This window comes from Ruditapes philippinarum, unplaced genomic scaffold (genome assembly GCF_026571515.1).
Source record: "Ruditapes philippinarum isolate M1 unplaced genomic scaffold, ASM2657151v2 ctg605_1_1_1_1, whole genome shotgun sequence".
NCBI classification, from domain to species: domain Eukaryota; kingdom Metazoa; phylum Mollusca; class Bivalvia; order Venerida; family Veneridae; genus Ruditapes; species Ruditapes philippinarum.
Genome location: NW_026862846.1, coordinates 214,526 through 230,730, shown reverse-complemented (window position 1 = coordinate 230,730; position 16,205 = coordinate 214,526). Strand labels below are relative to the sequence as shown.

General features: G+C 31.8%; 1 long non-coding RNA gene across 1 annotated transcript in view; it reads left to right on the top strand.

The window, feature by feature from the left end:
• The first annotated feature begins 2,667 nt into the window (after nucleotides 1-2,667).
• Nucleotides 2,668-16,205, top strand: part of LOC132720383 (uncharacterized) — a 30,102-nt gene continuing 16,564 nt past the window's right edge. The window contains exons 1-2 of the long non-coding RNA XR_009624337.1: nucleotides 2,668-2,789; nucleotides 12,588-12,715. This is a non-coding gene — a long non-coding RNA (uncharacterized LOC132720383). The remainder of the gene's footprint in view (nucleotides 2,790-12,587; nucleotides 12,716-16,205) is intronic.

The window sequence follows — 16,205 nt, the reverse complement described above, 5'->3', positions numbered from 1 at the left end:
ATAGATATACAACACACCTGTATTGATATCCAACACATCTGTATTGATATAGGGCAAAACAGTGTTATACAGTATTGATGTCCAACTAAACAGTTTGAAACACAAGGAAAAACAGTATAAAGGACCCCAAAACAGTATTGAAAAACAATAAAACAGTATTGATGAACAATAAAACAGTATTGGTACAAAAGAAATCAGTATTGATACTTTATTCTTTAGGTATCTTAATGACATTTAAATTTTATAAACAGGAAGGCATTACCTAAGAGTTATGCCATGTTAAAAATTCAGGGGAGAATGAATTTCATGGCATCATAATTATCATGAAAATGTACTAAAAAGCAGATGGCCTATTGTGTTGCTGTGTAATTTAAAAACAAGAAGCTTCTGTTTTATGTAGATTTTTGGAAGATAACCACTATCTTCATAGGGAAAAAATATCTTCAGTGAAATTATTACTATTAGGCGGAGCCATTATGATTTTTTTCTATGTGCATGAGTTTTATTTAGATTCTTTATTCTTAGACTGCAGGCATGACTGAATATATTATTGTGATAAGTGCAGACCAAAATATTTAACTAGCACATTCATGCCATCTATTCATGGCCTGCACTGTTCTCAGTATTTAGTCTGTACATAATTATCTTGAAATTGATATTTAGTTGTTACATATTTTGAAATTTTCCTTGAAAATTATCAATGGTTTGGTCCAGATTGAAAAATGGACAAGTCCATTTAAACATATTTTCATTGGTGTCCGTTATTAATTATCAGTTTAAGTCTCACATTGTATGTTAAGTTATGAGAAATTGATGAAACAAAGGCTGGACAAGATAAGATAAGTAATGGGGGGAATAGAATGAGGGCATTTCCTGATGCAGCAGCTCTATTTTTTTGGCATCATGATTTGGAAAGATTTTAAGATCAGGTAGGGACATAACTGAGGATTAACCAAAAGTCATACTGGGGCATTTTTCAGAAAGTCAAGTTAGCACTTTTTTACAGGGGTAGGGGAGGCGAGGTTTGACTCGTGTATAAATGGAAGCAAAATAAGATTCAAGTTTCTTTTTAATCTTCCATTTTGATAACCGCAATAATTTGAAAATGATCCGATATAACCGATATATGTTATCGTATTAAGATACGTCTAGCTTGAAGGAAACGAGGAAGTTATAGACTCTCCTTCCATTCCACACAGCGGAGAAAAGTTAGAACGCCATTTAATTGGTAGGGATGAAGGCAGAAAGATAGCGACTTGAAATGTTTACGCTTCTAGTGAAAAACTTGATTCATTCTGTAAACTTGTTTTAATTGATTTAATTATAGAGGCATGTTAAACTGCAAGCATGTTGTTTATATTGAAATCCAGGTGTTTGTACTAAAAGAATAATGTTTATATTTAATAAAGGTAAAACCATGGAAACGGCAGACATATATTTTTCTTGGTGCTCGGAGAAAGACAAAAGTTTTACCCAATTCACCACGTGGAACCTTTTTAATTGCGGGAAATATATAGGTTTTGATAAAACCCAGGAAGAATATTTAAAAGAAAAAATAGAAAACTTTTTTTTGTTTGTACATTGATTATCTTAATTTTAGTTGCCCAAAAGCAGGTATTCAAAGTTAATTTTCATACAAATTAAAAGTTAAAGATTTAATATAGATTTGAAAAATGTACCTTAAAAAAATTTTTATAAAATTTTTTAAAAAAAAGAGTTTTGTGTTAAAAAAAAACCCAAAATGTCCCCAAATGGCAAATATGAGATACTGGGGGCTGGGTTTTTTACAGGGAAAGCGCAAGCTAATTTAAAACCATCCTTTTGATTTGATAAAATCAGGAATTATTATATGTTAATCAAATTCCAAAATAGTAATATCAATAGTTCTTTTTAAGAAAATATACAAAAAAAAGCCATTTACAACTATAAAACAAGTTTTGCTGTTGAAAAAAGTAAAGTGAGCATGAAGACTGATTACCACAAATCCACAAATATGTTTATTTGGTATAATGATTACCTATTAATATTTTGTAAACCACACATTTCTTAGAAACAATCCACTGTCTGACAATTGCTGTTTTGTGAGTATTGAAAGATAAAAAAAAACATAGTAAAATTAAATCACTTTTCTTACTTACATCTTTTAAAAAAAAAAGAAGAAGAAAAAACTGACACAAAAATGAATTTTCCAACGAAAAGCTGTAGAGCAATAAATTTGGCTTCTACAAGTTACATTCCATTTCTCCTTGACCTCTTCCCCCCCCTGCACTCTTCCCCACATAAGAGCTCAGTAAGATATAAAAATTGCTAAAAAGTAAAAAAAAAGTTTTCAAACAAACTCCATTTCCTGTAGATCATTCCAGAAACAGAATATCAATTGCTGCTCTCAGGTGAACAATTTTTTTATTGGACCTTATAAAGTTTTACTGAACTGCTTCAAGTTTTACTTTACCTTTTCCATAAAACTCACAAAAACTGTTAGCTGCTAAAGTAATTTTTTTCTCTACCTGAAACTTTTTTATATGGCATATGAAAGGATGGCTATATGAAAGGATGGCTGTGCATTTGATAGAAAAGCTCCCAACAATTATGTTTCTTGGCCTAAGGTGTACAGGTGATATTTGTAATGATAGAGAGATAGGGGAGACCAGGATGGAGGAGGGGGGTGGGGGGGGACTCCAGTGTAAAATTCTTTCTCTTTTTGTTTCTGCAAAGTGTCTTGATAGTATCTGTGTGTGATAACTTGGAGTAGTTTTCCTAAATATCCAGGAAGTTAACTGTGAATACAGGTAATGTGAATTTTATTCCAGAGTTTTTATTTTCCTTTTCCATGTCTTTTTCTTTTCCGTTTGTTGTGTTTTCTTTTCTGGCTATATATTTTTTATCGTCATTAAATAGAAAGTTATTTCATTCATTTCCGTTCATTTGAGTTTTTGTTCTACTTTATAGGAAAATGTTGATTCCATTCAGATTTTTAGTTTTTATCTGTTTTTTTTTCCTCTCGGTTTTTTCATGAATTTTCGTGGCTGACAAAAGGGTTGTTTAAAATACCATTGATGCTGTTATTGTGATTTTTTTACCCAGTGATTTGAGTCTGTCCAAAGTTTTATTTTCAACTGAAAATCCTGCAACCAATATTGTGGAAATCGGTCAGCGTGTACAGATGTGTTTGCAGAGATAGCTTTGTACTTATAGGGCACAAATAAAAAACTCCTTACCACAAAGAGCAGAATGGAATTTGTATTCCTCTGAAAAGACATGAAAACAAACAATTAACATGCATGTACATTTCAGTAATTCATTGTAATAATAAAAAAAGTCAAGAATTTACAAAAAAACCTTTTCATGAATTTACAATAATTTTTAATTTCATGACATCACAAAGATGCTTATGTCAAGAATTTTACAAGATCTTTCAATTTCATGAATTTATATTAATTTTTATTTCATGAATTCACAAAGATATTTATATTTCAAGATTTCTTAAAATTATTATTACAGGGATTCTTAAAGTGTCTTATTTTATTAATTCACAAATAAATTGATATTATGAATTCACAAAAATTCTTATTTCATGAATTCTAAAATGTTCTTATTTCATGAATTCAAAAAGATTTGTATTTCATGAATTCACAAAGATTCTTATTTCATGAATTCACAAAGAGTCTTATTTCATGATTTCGCAAAGATTCTTATTTCATGTATTCACAAAGATTCTTATTTCATGAATTCACAAAGAGTCTTATTTCATGAATTCACAAAGATTCTTATTTCATGAATTCACAAAGATTCTTATTTCATGAATTCGCAAAGATTCTTATTTCATGATTTCACAAAGATTCTTATTTCATGAATTCACAAAGATTCTTATTTCATGAATTCACAAAGAGTCTTATTTCATCATTTCGCAAAGATTCTTATTTCATAATTTCGCAAAGATTCTTATTTCATAATTTCGCAAAGATTCTTATTTCAATATTTCGCAAAGATTCTTATTTCATGATTTCTCATAGGTTCTTATTTCATGAATTCAAAAATATTTCACAAGATTCATATATTATGATTTCACAAAGATTGTTATTTCACAAATTTATTCAATTCATAATAGGAAAAAAAATATATATCAATCTCATCCTCATGTATATATAGTTAGCTAACTTATGCAAAAACCAATGAAAGTACCTAGAACACAGAACCAAGATACAGGTATTTTATGTTTATAATAATAAGATATGAATTTTAATGCATTACTTTGTCAGGTTGTAGATAAGTATAATCATATGTAATATCAATCACTTGTCAAAATTTCTCATAATATCTGTTATCAGCATCTATATAACTGTTATTTCTTTGTTAGTGTTTTGTATAAAAAATAAAGAATTTTAGGGATATTATTTATCACACACCCGTGGCTCTTTTGCGACTCCATGGAAACGGTATTGCACGGCTGTGACATCATTTGCTTAATACAAACATAGCGTTAAGACGTCCTGAATGTTAGCGTTACACTATTCTAAGGCGCGTCAATAAAAAATGATTATTGTTCACTTTGAACAGTCTTTATTTTTGGAATGTGATAAATAGAATATTATATTCATGTAGGTTCATTACAGAATAATTGAAATCGTTGAATGCTCGCCAAAGGCTCGCACAATATAATTTTATTTATTTCGTTCAATAAATTCAGTATTGAACTTACACTCATTCAATATCCTATATATTGCACTTGAATTATTTATAAGAGAATTGTTTCTGTTTGAAATTTTGTTAAACATTTGCCGAAAATACATAAAACAGGTTTGAATAAGCAAGTAAGTAACGACTTTATTTAATGAGGCTAGCACATTTGGTTTCCTGATCTTCCATGTGGGCCAAGCGAATGGAGAATATTCTTATCCAACCCCTATAAAGTACTGTATGATGTTATAGTTAGTACACAACAATTTCCCAATTATTTTGCATACCTTACTCTGCCCCTTGTTGTTGAGAGGTGGCCTTTAAGGGTCGAGGTATCAGAACTGCAGCCACCGTTTATCCCTGTGTGCTAATGTGATTGTAAGAGGTGACTAAATAAGCACCAATAACTGGATTCTATGTGTCTTCTGGCTCAAGCAGGTGAGGTGGTTTTGACCGGTGGTATTGCTTTGAAGTTTTAGTTTCTGTTTCAGTGCCATGTGACTAAAATGTGTTGATGGGCCATAAACACAAACCTTTCTTTTTAGCCCCATGAAGGGTCACTTAAAGTGACTGCAAATTGATTTTTTGTTTTACTGACTTGAGGAAAGTTTTTGGTAAGATTTGATCTATATGCATTGCAAGCTTTGAATTGATAAGAACAGAATTAATTAAATGATTGTAAAATGAAATACCCAATTTGAGGAATTGCTTATTTATAGTGATCATCTCGATATTTTAGTTTTTGGTTGAATGCCATTTAAATGAGGACCTGTTCTCCAAATGAAATATTTACAAATCAAGGCACATTTTAAATCTATGATAATTGTATCTAATTGATGAGAAATAACTAATTTGTGAACAATTTAAACCAAATATTATTTCTAATTGCATCATTAGTTTTTCCCCAAGGGGGAATGGGGAGGAAGAATAATTTCTTATCATTTGTTACTAGAGGAACGCTAATAATAATGACTATAATTTAGTTATTTTATACATCCATTAGAAAATGAGAACAGTTTATCTATCTCTGAATAACATTTGTGCTGTCTCAGCATTGATAGATAATAGATACATATTAACTTATGTTTATAAAAAGAAATTGTTCAGATTTCTAAAATTACCTTAAACTCGGAAACTGAAACAATTTAGATAATAGGTTTCTAAATTTAGAATGTACCAAAATGACTGTGACTTTAGCAAACTTGGAACAAAGCAGAGGAATGAAGTATTTAAAAAATCTTTCAAATGACAATGGGAATTTTTTTCTGAGGCGTGAGTGGCAGAGTACTTTAGGAAACTGATTCTTATCAATTTGCCATTCCCTCACCTTGCATTTTAAATTCCTTAAGAATTTCAAATTCTGAAAATTCTCTCCCAAGACATGTAAAATGTTGGAGTATTTCACACTTAATTAACAAATATGCTGAGCTGTGGGTTCAAGTCCTACCAGGGACTTGGATTCTTTCATGTGAGGAAGCTATCCAGCAAGCTTATAGGACATCCATGGTTCTCACTTGAAATAATGCATTCAGATGCTTTTGGGGATTTCCTTCATTTATATAGTTAAGTTGGAAAGACGCCATATGACCTGTATAGTTTTTCATGTTGTGTAAAGGGGACATCAGTGATCAGGTGGTTAAGGTTGTTTACTTCAAGCTGCTTGCCTCTCACTTCTGTAGGTTTCGAATCCTGACAGGGACTTTGGATTCTTTTTTGGATTCTTTCATGTCAGCTAGCTTACTGAATGTCAGTGGTTAATTCCAATCTTATGCCTAAACAATGCACAAAAGGGCACTTGACACTTGAGGTCTTCCTCTAACAGTAAAGCTGTAAAGTCGCCATATGACGTTTAATTTGTTTGTGCGACGTAAAACCCAAGCAAATTAAAAAAAAATAAAATGCGTCGTAAAACAAAAATGCCACATAAAATCAGACTCCTCCCAAGAAAAAGAAAGTAAAAAAAAGAAAAGAAAATTAAATGAAAGTAATAAAAATAAGGTTTAATTGCAAGGAACCTAGGAAATAATTCAGCTTTGGATGAAATTCAAGAAAATGATTTGGAAATAAATCATTGTAAATTTGTTTATATGAAAACCTTTAAATGGTATGATTGGAAATTTTAGGTGAAGTAAATCAGTTAACTGATTTAATAGCATAAACTAGATATAACTAAATTAAAATGAATGTTCTAGCTTAAAGGACCTTGAAATGAATTTGGTGATAAATAAAAGGATATATGTTTAAAGAAAATTATGGAAGAGATCCATCGTTAATAAAGTTTTTTAATTAAGTGACCTTGAAATAAAAGATTTCAGTCGTTGGGGGAAGGACCATGGCATAAATCAATTTTATATTTTATTTAAAAGATTAAATGAATCAGTCATTAGAAATAAATGACCTTGAAGAAAATCACTTGTAAATTAAAGGATTTTGAAATTAATTTTTTTGTTAATAACGAAATAAAAAGTAACGAATCTTAACACATTCATCTTTAAAAAAAATTAGAGATAATTGTTCTGGACTGTTTTACTCTGTTTGCTTCTTCTTCTCATCTGAGTCTTTTTAGCCCGATTCAGGTAAAATTTACAAAGTAGTTTCATTTTGTATAGACCACATGCTGTCATGAATTTATTTGTAAAGTTGACAAAGAGCAAGACAGTAAGACAAACTTTATTTATTGGCGGTTACTGTTAACAGAAAAAAAAAAATTTGCCAGTGCATAAGCCAGACATGAACAAAAGAAAAAAAATGATAATAAGAAACAAAAGTAAACAAACACCTGTTAAGATGATAATACATAGTCTATACCAGTATATTAATTATCATGACACCTTAAATCAATTGTAAGTTAAAGTACATTGAAGTTATTAACAAGATCTGTTGGAAGTTTCTATAAATAAAGCTTTAATTTTGTTATTGAAGTCGAGCATCTTGAAATAGCAATTTACATTTAAGATGTGTGAATTAATTGACAGATATGAAAATAAAATCATATTATTAACTTATCATTATATGATAGTTACTAGTAATAATAAGACCTTGAAAGATATGACTCATGCCTTGATCACATATATATAAAAAACTATTTGGCTGATTTTCAACTTCTAACACTATGTTCGTGAGTTACTATGACCATAAATGTCATGCTACCTTCTTGTAGAAACCACAAGGTATAATTAGTGAGGAAAGTTTTATATCCTCATTGTATATCTACTGTGCACACACTATAAATTTAAAACATTCCAGACTAGAACATATTATACTTTCTGTGTGTTATTTCATGTTGTGATTTATGTTGTCTGAAACAACTTTTGGAACCAAATCAATTCTTCCATTCTGCTTAATTACTATGTAATTATAAGTTTTCATGTGCCAGGAAAGTAGTTGGCAATCTTATGAAACTAAATTGTTTCAATTATATATTTAAAAAAAAAAGGATTTTTTTCCGTGTCATTGTGATATACATCATGTCATGCTTTCCAGGACTCTGTTCTATAGACTTCATCTTTTGTGTAGACCAGCACTCTAATCCTATAATGCCCACCTCTTCTGTAGACCAACCCCCTGTTTTATGGCCCCAATCTTATAGACCAGCACACTGTTATATGGCTCCCATCTCTTTTGTAGACCAGCACACTGTTATATGGCTCTCATCTCTTTTGTAGACCAGCACACTGTTATATGGCTCTCATCTCTTTTGTAGACCAGCATACTGTTATATGGCTCTCATCTCTTGTAGACCAGCACACTGATCTTACAACCTTCATCTCTTATGTTGGTGACATATTCATAGAGACAAAAACTTGATTGGTTTAGTTCATTAAAGTTAAAACCATATAATTTTAAAACATCAGAAATTTTCAATGTAATTTTTAAGCACAAAAATACAAAAGAAAAGATACTTCTTGTTTTAAACAACAAAAAAAAAGTGGCAACCTAATTGACATTTTGATATGTTATATTTATATAACATTACTTGGCATTGCTTAGAAGTAATGCTGAGTTCAGAATATAAAAACACTGTAGTCTTGCATTCAGAGCATCTTTTGTCATTAGTTAGTCATATTAATTTGTCCTTTAATGATGACAGAAATAATTGACAATAATGCTGAACAAGTATTTTGTATAATGAATTTCATCTCCCACCACTGTTATTGTTACATAGATTACATTTTTAGTAGTCAAGTATGCAAGACAATATTTATGGCAAAGCTAGCAATGTACCAAATATACCTTCAACCAAAATGATCTGCTAAATTGTTTTACCCTTTTCCTCTTTACCACACTAAATATTTGAAATGAAATTGTCCATCTTTTAATATGGAGAAAACCATTTTTCAAGTCAGTGGATCTAAAAGCAACAAAACCAAAACCATGCTTAATATGAACTTGTCCATCTTTCAATATGGGTATAACCGTTCATCATTTTAAGTGAAAATTTCAAAATATGATCTTGCTGAATAGGGAACCATAATTAAATGGCAGGAAAGTTGCAAAGGAAAAAATATATTTTGCCGCCTACGTGCAAAGGCTAAAAGCAACAAAATGATATCTAAAGCTCAAACATTTTCCAAAAATATACCCTTATAATGTATGATATGACATCAACTGTTACAAAGGTTGCAGACATTGTTTAACGATGTACTGTAAGCAGTTCAACCTTTATATTTAAGTACAGTATATATAAGAAAATATCCAGACTGAGTTCTCAGTTATTACTTATCAGACTTCAATTGAGGTGTCAGATTTTGACAGATTTAAAAGATTTCTGCCTATTTTCCTGTCCTATGTATTTGCATATTTTATAAGCCCATCAATTTTGCTTCTTTAATCAAGTCCCTGTGCATGTGATTGATGCCTTTGTGTCCCATGTGCACGAAAGTCGCTCACTTACCCATTCTCTGCAGGCATTCTGCTGTGCGGAATTATGCAAATTAAGTGAATTTACAATTCAAAGTATTGGGATTCATTTTAAAAGTGTTTACTCTCAAAATTTGACTGCTAATGAGAAGTTTTCAGAGAAATTTATCTTGAAAAAGTTGGTTTCTGATAAAAGGAATGTAACTTGTATGTAAATATAGAGGTAGATACAGTTGTTCTGCGCAGGGCTTTATGTTATGGTTATTGCGCTAAACTTAAAGCAAACTTGGTGTTAAAAATGTGTCTGTATGATTAAATTTAAAGAAAATACAACAGTGGTATATATATTACTCACTTTAGTTTGTTCTTAGTGTTTTAAAATCCTTGTAAAAAGATTTCAGATCTTGTTATAAAGATACTTATGTGAAATTTTGATACAATTTTATGTCAAATGTACATGTTTTTGTTTGAAAGTTTGAAACCTTTGAGCTGTCTCCAGTGGAAATGACTGTTAATTGTTTTCGCACAGTAATTTATTACTGACAACTAGAATATTATTACTGACAGACTCAGGTATAAGTGAAACATTTGCTGACAATATGTTATCTTTACAAAATTTGCCCCTTTTGCTGACAACATGATATCTTTATAAATTTGCCCCCTATTGCTGACAACATGTTATCTTAACAAATTTGCCCCCTATTGCTGACAACATGTTATTTTGACAAAATTGCCCCCTATTGCTGACAACATGTTATCTTAACAAATTTGCCCCCTATTGCTGACAACATGTTATCTTAACAAATTTGCCCCCTATTGCTGACAACATGTTATCTTAACAAATTTGCCCCCTATTACTGACAACATGTTATTTTGACAAAATTGCCCCCTAATGCTGACAACATGTTATCTTAACAAATTTGCCCCCTATTGCTGACAACATGTTATTTTGACAAAATTTGCCCCTTTTGCTGACAACATGTTATCTTGATAAAATTTATTCACTATTGCTGACAACATGATTGTTTTCTTCACAAAATTTACCTTCATTGCTGACAACATGTTATCTTCAGAAACTTTACTTTTATTTTTCTTGAGAATTTCTTAAAATGTACTTTTATTTATCTTGAAAATTTCTTAAGATGGCAGCTGGCAAGTCCATTATAGAAATTCAGCATTTAAAGAGCTAAATGAAGATGTAAAATGTTTCAAAAATAAGCAAAAAATCAAACTCAAACACCTTTTTGCAAAGATATATATAATTTTACAATTTATAACACAGAATGGTTTTTCCTTCATTAACCATTGTAATGTTTTCACGAGTTGTAAGAAAAAAAAGAGAATTCAACGCTTCATTTGTTAAAAAGAAGTAGGCATGTTGGAAAATGAATCAAGTTAATGATTGAAAAAACTAATTCCTCGGAAAAAAAAACTGATTCCTCGGAAAAAAAAAACCTGATTCCTCGGAAAAAAAAAACAAAAAACTAATTCAACAGAAAAGCTTCATTTGAATAGTGGAGCAAAGGTCTAAAAACAAACAACACCCAGGGAGCAAAAATTCCATAAATTATCTGGCATTTAGAAGTTCTGGAATGGTAATGTAATAAGATTCTTACATAGATGCTGTAAAAAGTAATAAATTACAGGGAAAAGTTTGTAAATCAAGAAAAGATTTGAAACTCAACTTTGCTACTTTGAAACTGACTAAAGATGCATTTTGGCTGAAAAGTAGGCAGATATACTAGTTTTCTTATGTGAAAAAGTTTGTGATGCATGCGTTTCTTTCATAAACTTCTTTAAAAGTTTGTTCTTAGCTCAACTATCTGAAGAATAGGGAGAGCCATTGTACTTACCTCTGCATTGGCCTCACTGTCACACTTAGGTTAAGTTTTTGTGTGCAAGTTGTATTATCCAAAGCTTCTGTAGGGAATGGGTTATAATTTTCACACCACTTAAATTTTAAGATAAAAAGGTTTTCATGTAAAAGGGCCCAAAATGTAACATGGATTCGGCAGAATATTGGGCCCCTTTTAGAACAAAAAAGGGGGGCCCGGGTAATAGTAACAGAAAGGAAACAAATAATAATGTTTTTGTGTAAGAACTATAATACTGATTGATTTTTATGCCCCCACAATGTGGGAGCATATAGCGTTGCACTTGTCCATCCGTCCGTCATTCCGTCAGTCAGTCCGTCCGTACGTCCGGAAATCTTGTGAACGCAACTCCTCTTAAACCGGATGGCAGATTTTGCTTAAACTTACAGGGATGAACAACCTTAATGTGTAGATGGTAGTAAAGGAAGGAATTTTTGCTGCGACCAAATTTAACAGAATTATGGCCCTTTGTTGATTTTTTCACTAGATACTATGTAGAAATTTTGTGAACGCATCTCCTCTTAAAACCTGATGGCAGATTTTGGCTTAAACTTACAGGGATGAACAACCTTAATGTGTAGATGGTAGTAAAGGAAGGAATTTTCGCTGCGACCAAATTTTAACAGAATTATGGCCCTTTGTTGATTTTTTCACTATATACTATGTAGAAATTTTGTGAACGCAACTCCTCTTAAACCGGATGGCAGATTTTGCTTAAACTTACAGGGATGAACAACCTTAATGTGTAGAAGGTAGTAAAGAAAGGAAGTTTTGCTACAACCAAATTTAACAGAATTATGGCCCTTTTTTGATTTTTTCATTATATACTATGTAGAAATTTTGTGAACGCAACTCCTCTTAAACCGGATGGCAGATTTTGCTTAAACTTCCAGGGATTAACAACCTTAATGTGTAGATGGTAGTAAAGAAGGAATTTTTGCTGCGACCCAAATTTAACAGAATTATGGCCCTTTGTTGATTTTTAGTTTTCAACTTGTGCAACATGTAGTCACAAAAAATATTTGACCTAGAGTCATAAGATTGACAGAACAGTGGCGTGTGGGGGCATCCGTGTCCTATGGACACATTTCTAGTTATAGTTAAAAACAACTTTCTGCATAGATTTATTTAAATTTTGATTTTAAAATAAGAATGATCTTTAATATATCATTTCAGTTGACAAAAGACATATTGAGGTACCAGTGCAAGTAAAGACAAGGTCAGAAGTTGACCTTGAACTCTTACATGACCTGTATGTGACCCCTGGATCTCCTGTGGCATTTGACCTTCACATTAACAGCAAGGTGAGTTTTTTAGAAAAATGTTGTTGGGCATCAGATATTTAGCATGTGTTTGATAAGATTGCTAGTAATAGATATATAATAAAATTTGTTCTGTTTTGCACTAAATGAATTGGAAAAGGTCATAGTCTTACAAGATTTAGTGTCTTTATATTTAACAGCCTTCTTCACCGCTGTGGGTTCGAATCCCGACAGGGACCTTTGAGTCTTTCATTTCAGGAATCTATCCAGTTAGCTTACAGAACTTCGATGGTTTTACTTGGGTGCCTGAAATAATGTACAGAGGGGCACCTGAGGTCTTCCTCCACCAGTAAAGCTGGAAAGTTGTCATATGACCTTTTCTGTGTTGGTGCGATGTAAAACCCAACCAAAATGGAAGAAAAAAATGGCCCAAAAAAAAACTTGCAAGAGGTGGATTTTAGCACAGGTGTATCAGTATTTCTTAACGGTAGATGGAATTAGGAGAGTTTGGATTTCATTGGTATACAGTAATTAGAGACATGGTTGTTAAGGGACCTGTTAGTACTGACAGATAGACTTATTTTAATTGACAGGTTAGTGCTGTAATACTCCCTCCAATAATCATACACTCACCATTAGTTCGATTTTTCTGATATATTTTTAGCTGTCTGATAAAAAAAAAACAAAACAATCTATATACCAGTAAAGTGATGATGAAGTTTGGATAACCAAGGAAATTATATTATTTCTGGGGAATATTCTATTCTGTTTAAATTACATTATATTTTGATAAAATACAGTATGTACAAGAGTACCTTATCTGGAATTAGAATATACATACTCAAGTAGATTTTGCCAGACCAGGTTCTCACTGAGGCTCAGATTCCCCAATATTATTTGCTTAAGTAAGAGAGCAAATAATTTCCCTTTGCAAAGAGATTTTTTAGGGAAAGGGCTTTAAGGAAATATAAATGTATTAGAAAAGCAAGGAAAAAATAATTGTCACTTTGTACCACTTACAAAATTGTATCTCCCAATTTAAGGTAATTTCAGTAATCTGCATCATTCTGTATGTTTTAGTGTTTTTCAGTTTTAACCCATACACCTTGTATTTGCATGATCGCCTTGCCCTGCTTTGCATTTGGATGTGTCCATTGTCTGTTTAAAGGGTTTTCAGCATGAAAGTACTGAAATTGACCAGGTAACAAAATAGAGTCTGGTCTGAAAGGTCAAGGCTGTTTTTGTGAACAGTTTTACAACTGCAGTGATGTTGGTAGTTTTCACTCTGGATCACTGCAGTAAGCCACATTGAATTTACCAGAACACAGTTCCTTGGCAGGCTGTCAAGCAGTTTACCAGTACTAGTTGCCTTAACTTTGGCAAGGAACTGATAACTTCTGTACTTATACAGAATAGAGGTACAGTGCTAATGACCAGTCACAACAAAAAGGACCTCTTTGCCCGGGGAAAATTGAACCTTTGGTTGCTGGTTTTCCCACGTAAACATAAACCCCTATTTAGCAAAGGGGGGAACAGTTTTTTTTAAAACTCCCAATAAATTTTTGGGAAAGGGTGGGGGGCTTTTTACGGGCCCTGCAGCAAAAGGGGCCTTTTGGTTTCCAGGGGTAATTTTTCAAGGGGTGTAACTTTTTTAAAAGACCAAAAAAGTTTCCCATCTTGGTTTAGTCTTACTGTTCCCTTTAGTCCCTTAGGGGCCCCTGGAGATTTTGCAAATTATTTTAGCTTTTTTTTGTGAAAAAACTTCGGGCCTTTTTGTGACGGGTAAATTTCTTCCCAATTTCTTTTTTCCTTTTGAACATTTTTCGGGCCTTTTTACTATAAAAATTCCCCCAGACTGGAAATTTTAAAGAAAAAGTAGCAATTTAAAAAGGGTTTTAAGGGTCCGTCTATTTTTAAGGAAATAAAAGATTTACATTTTATTTTATATATGTTTTATATTATATAATAAGTTTTTTGTTACTTTTAGTTTCAGATTATGAAATGCTGATTAGAAATATAACCCTGTAGGTCTGTTTTAAAAGTGTTACTAAATCAGAAGTATATTTAAAAAAAATTGTTATATTACAAGCTATTAAGGTGGTACATGACCAAATGTTTTGTACATAAAGATTTGCAGCATCTGATATGTGAAACTTGTTTAAAAACATGTCAAAATGGTTTATTGTTGTTGTTTGTTTTTTTTCTGTCATTTGTGTGTTTGCTTTTGTATGTTTTTGCATGTCTTATATTTGTTCTTGATTGTGTCTGGATACTGTTCTATATACAAGTTCTTGTTTTTCAATGCAAGCACCCATGTTTGTTTGTGTTTAGTCTATTATGTTTATGTTTGCTTATATTTGTAATGTTATATTACTTTGTCTTTTTCTATTGTTTGTTTCTGGTTCTTCATATTTGTTGATTGTTCTGGATAAGTATTGTTAGTTCATGTTTCTCTTGTTTGTCCCTATAAAATCTTGATTGCCCCAGTTATCTCATGAGTATTCCTTTTAATTTTCATTTGTTTCTTGACTGTTCCTGTTTACTTTAAATTTTTCCAGCTGATCTGTGTTTGTTCCTGTTTACTCTTTATTGATCTGGTTTACTCTTGTTTGTTCCTGTTTACTCTGGTTTGGTCCTGTTTACTCTTCATTGTTCCTGTTTACTTGTGTCTTCTCTTGTTTGTTCCTATTCACTTTTCATTATTCCTGCAAACTCTTGTTTGGTCCTCTACTCTTCATTGTTCCTGTTTACTTGTGTCTTCTCTTGTTTGTTACAGTTAACTCTTTATTGTTTTGGTTTACTCTTGTTTGTTTCTGTTAACTCAGCATTGTTCCTGTTTACTTGTGTCTTCTCTTGTTTGTTACAGTTAACTTAAATGTTTGTTCCTGTTCACTTTTCATTGTTCCTGCACACTCTTCTTTGTACCTGATTACTCTTGACTCTTCCTGTTTACTCTTGATTCTTCCTGTTTTCTCGTGATTCTTCCTGTTTACTCTTGTAAACCATTGGATGTTCCTGTTAACTTTTGTTGGATCCTTTTAACTTTTGTTTGTTACAGTTAATTCTTGTTTTCGCCAGTTCTTAATTGTTCATGTTATCTCTTGTTTGATCCTATTATCTCTCTGTTCCTGTTCACTCTTGTTTGTTCCTGTTCCTTCTTGAATGTTTCTGTTAGCTCTTGTTTGTTCCTGTTATCTCTTGTTTGTTCCTGTTATCTCTTGTTTGTTCCTGTTAACTCTTGAACGTTCCTGTTCACTCTTGTTTGTTTCTGTTCACTCTTGAATGTTCCTGTTAACTCTTGAATGTTCCTGTTAGCTCTTGTTTGTTCCTGTTAACTCTTAAATTTTCCTGTTAGCTCTTTATTTGTTCCTGTTAACTCTTGAATGTTCCTGTTAGCTCTTGTTTGTTTCTGTTAACTCTTGAATGTTTCTGTTAGCTCTTGTTTGTTGTTCACTTTTGAATGTTCTTTTCTTGTTTGATTCTGTAAGCTCTTGTTTATTCCTGTTAGCCTTTGTTTGTTCCTGTTAACACT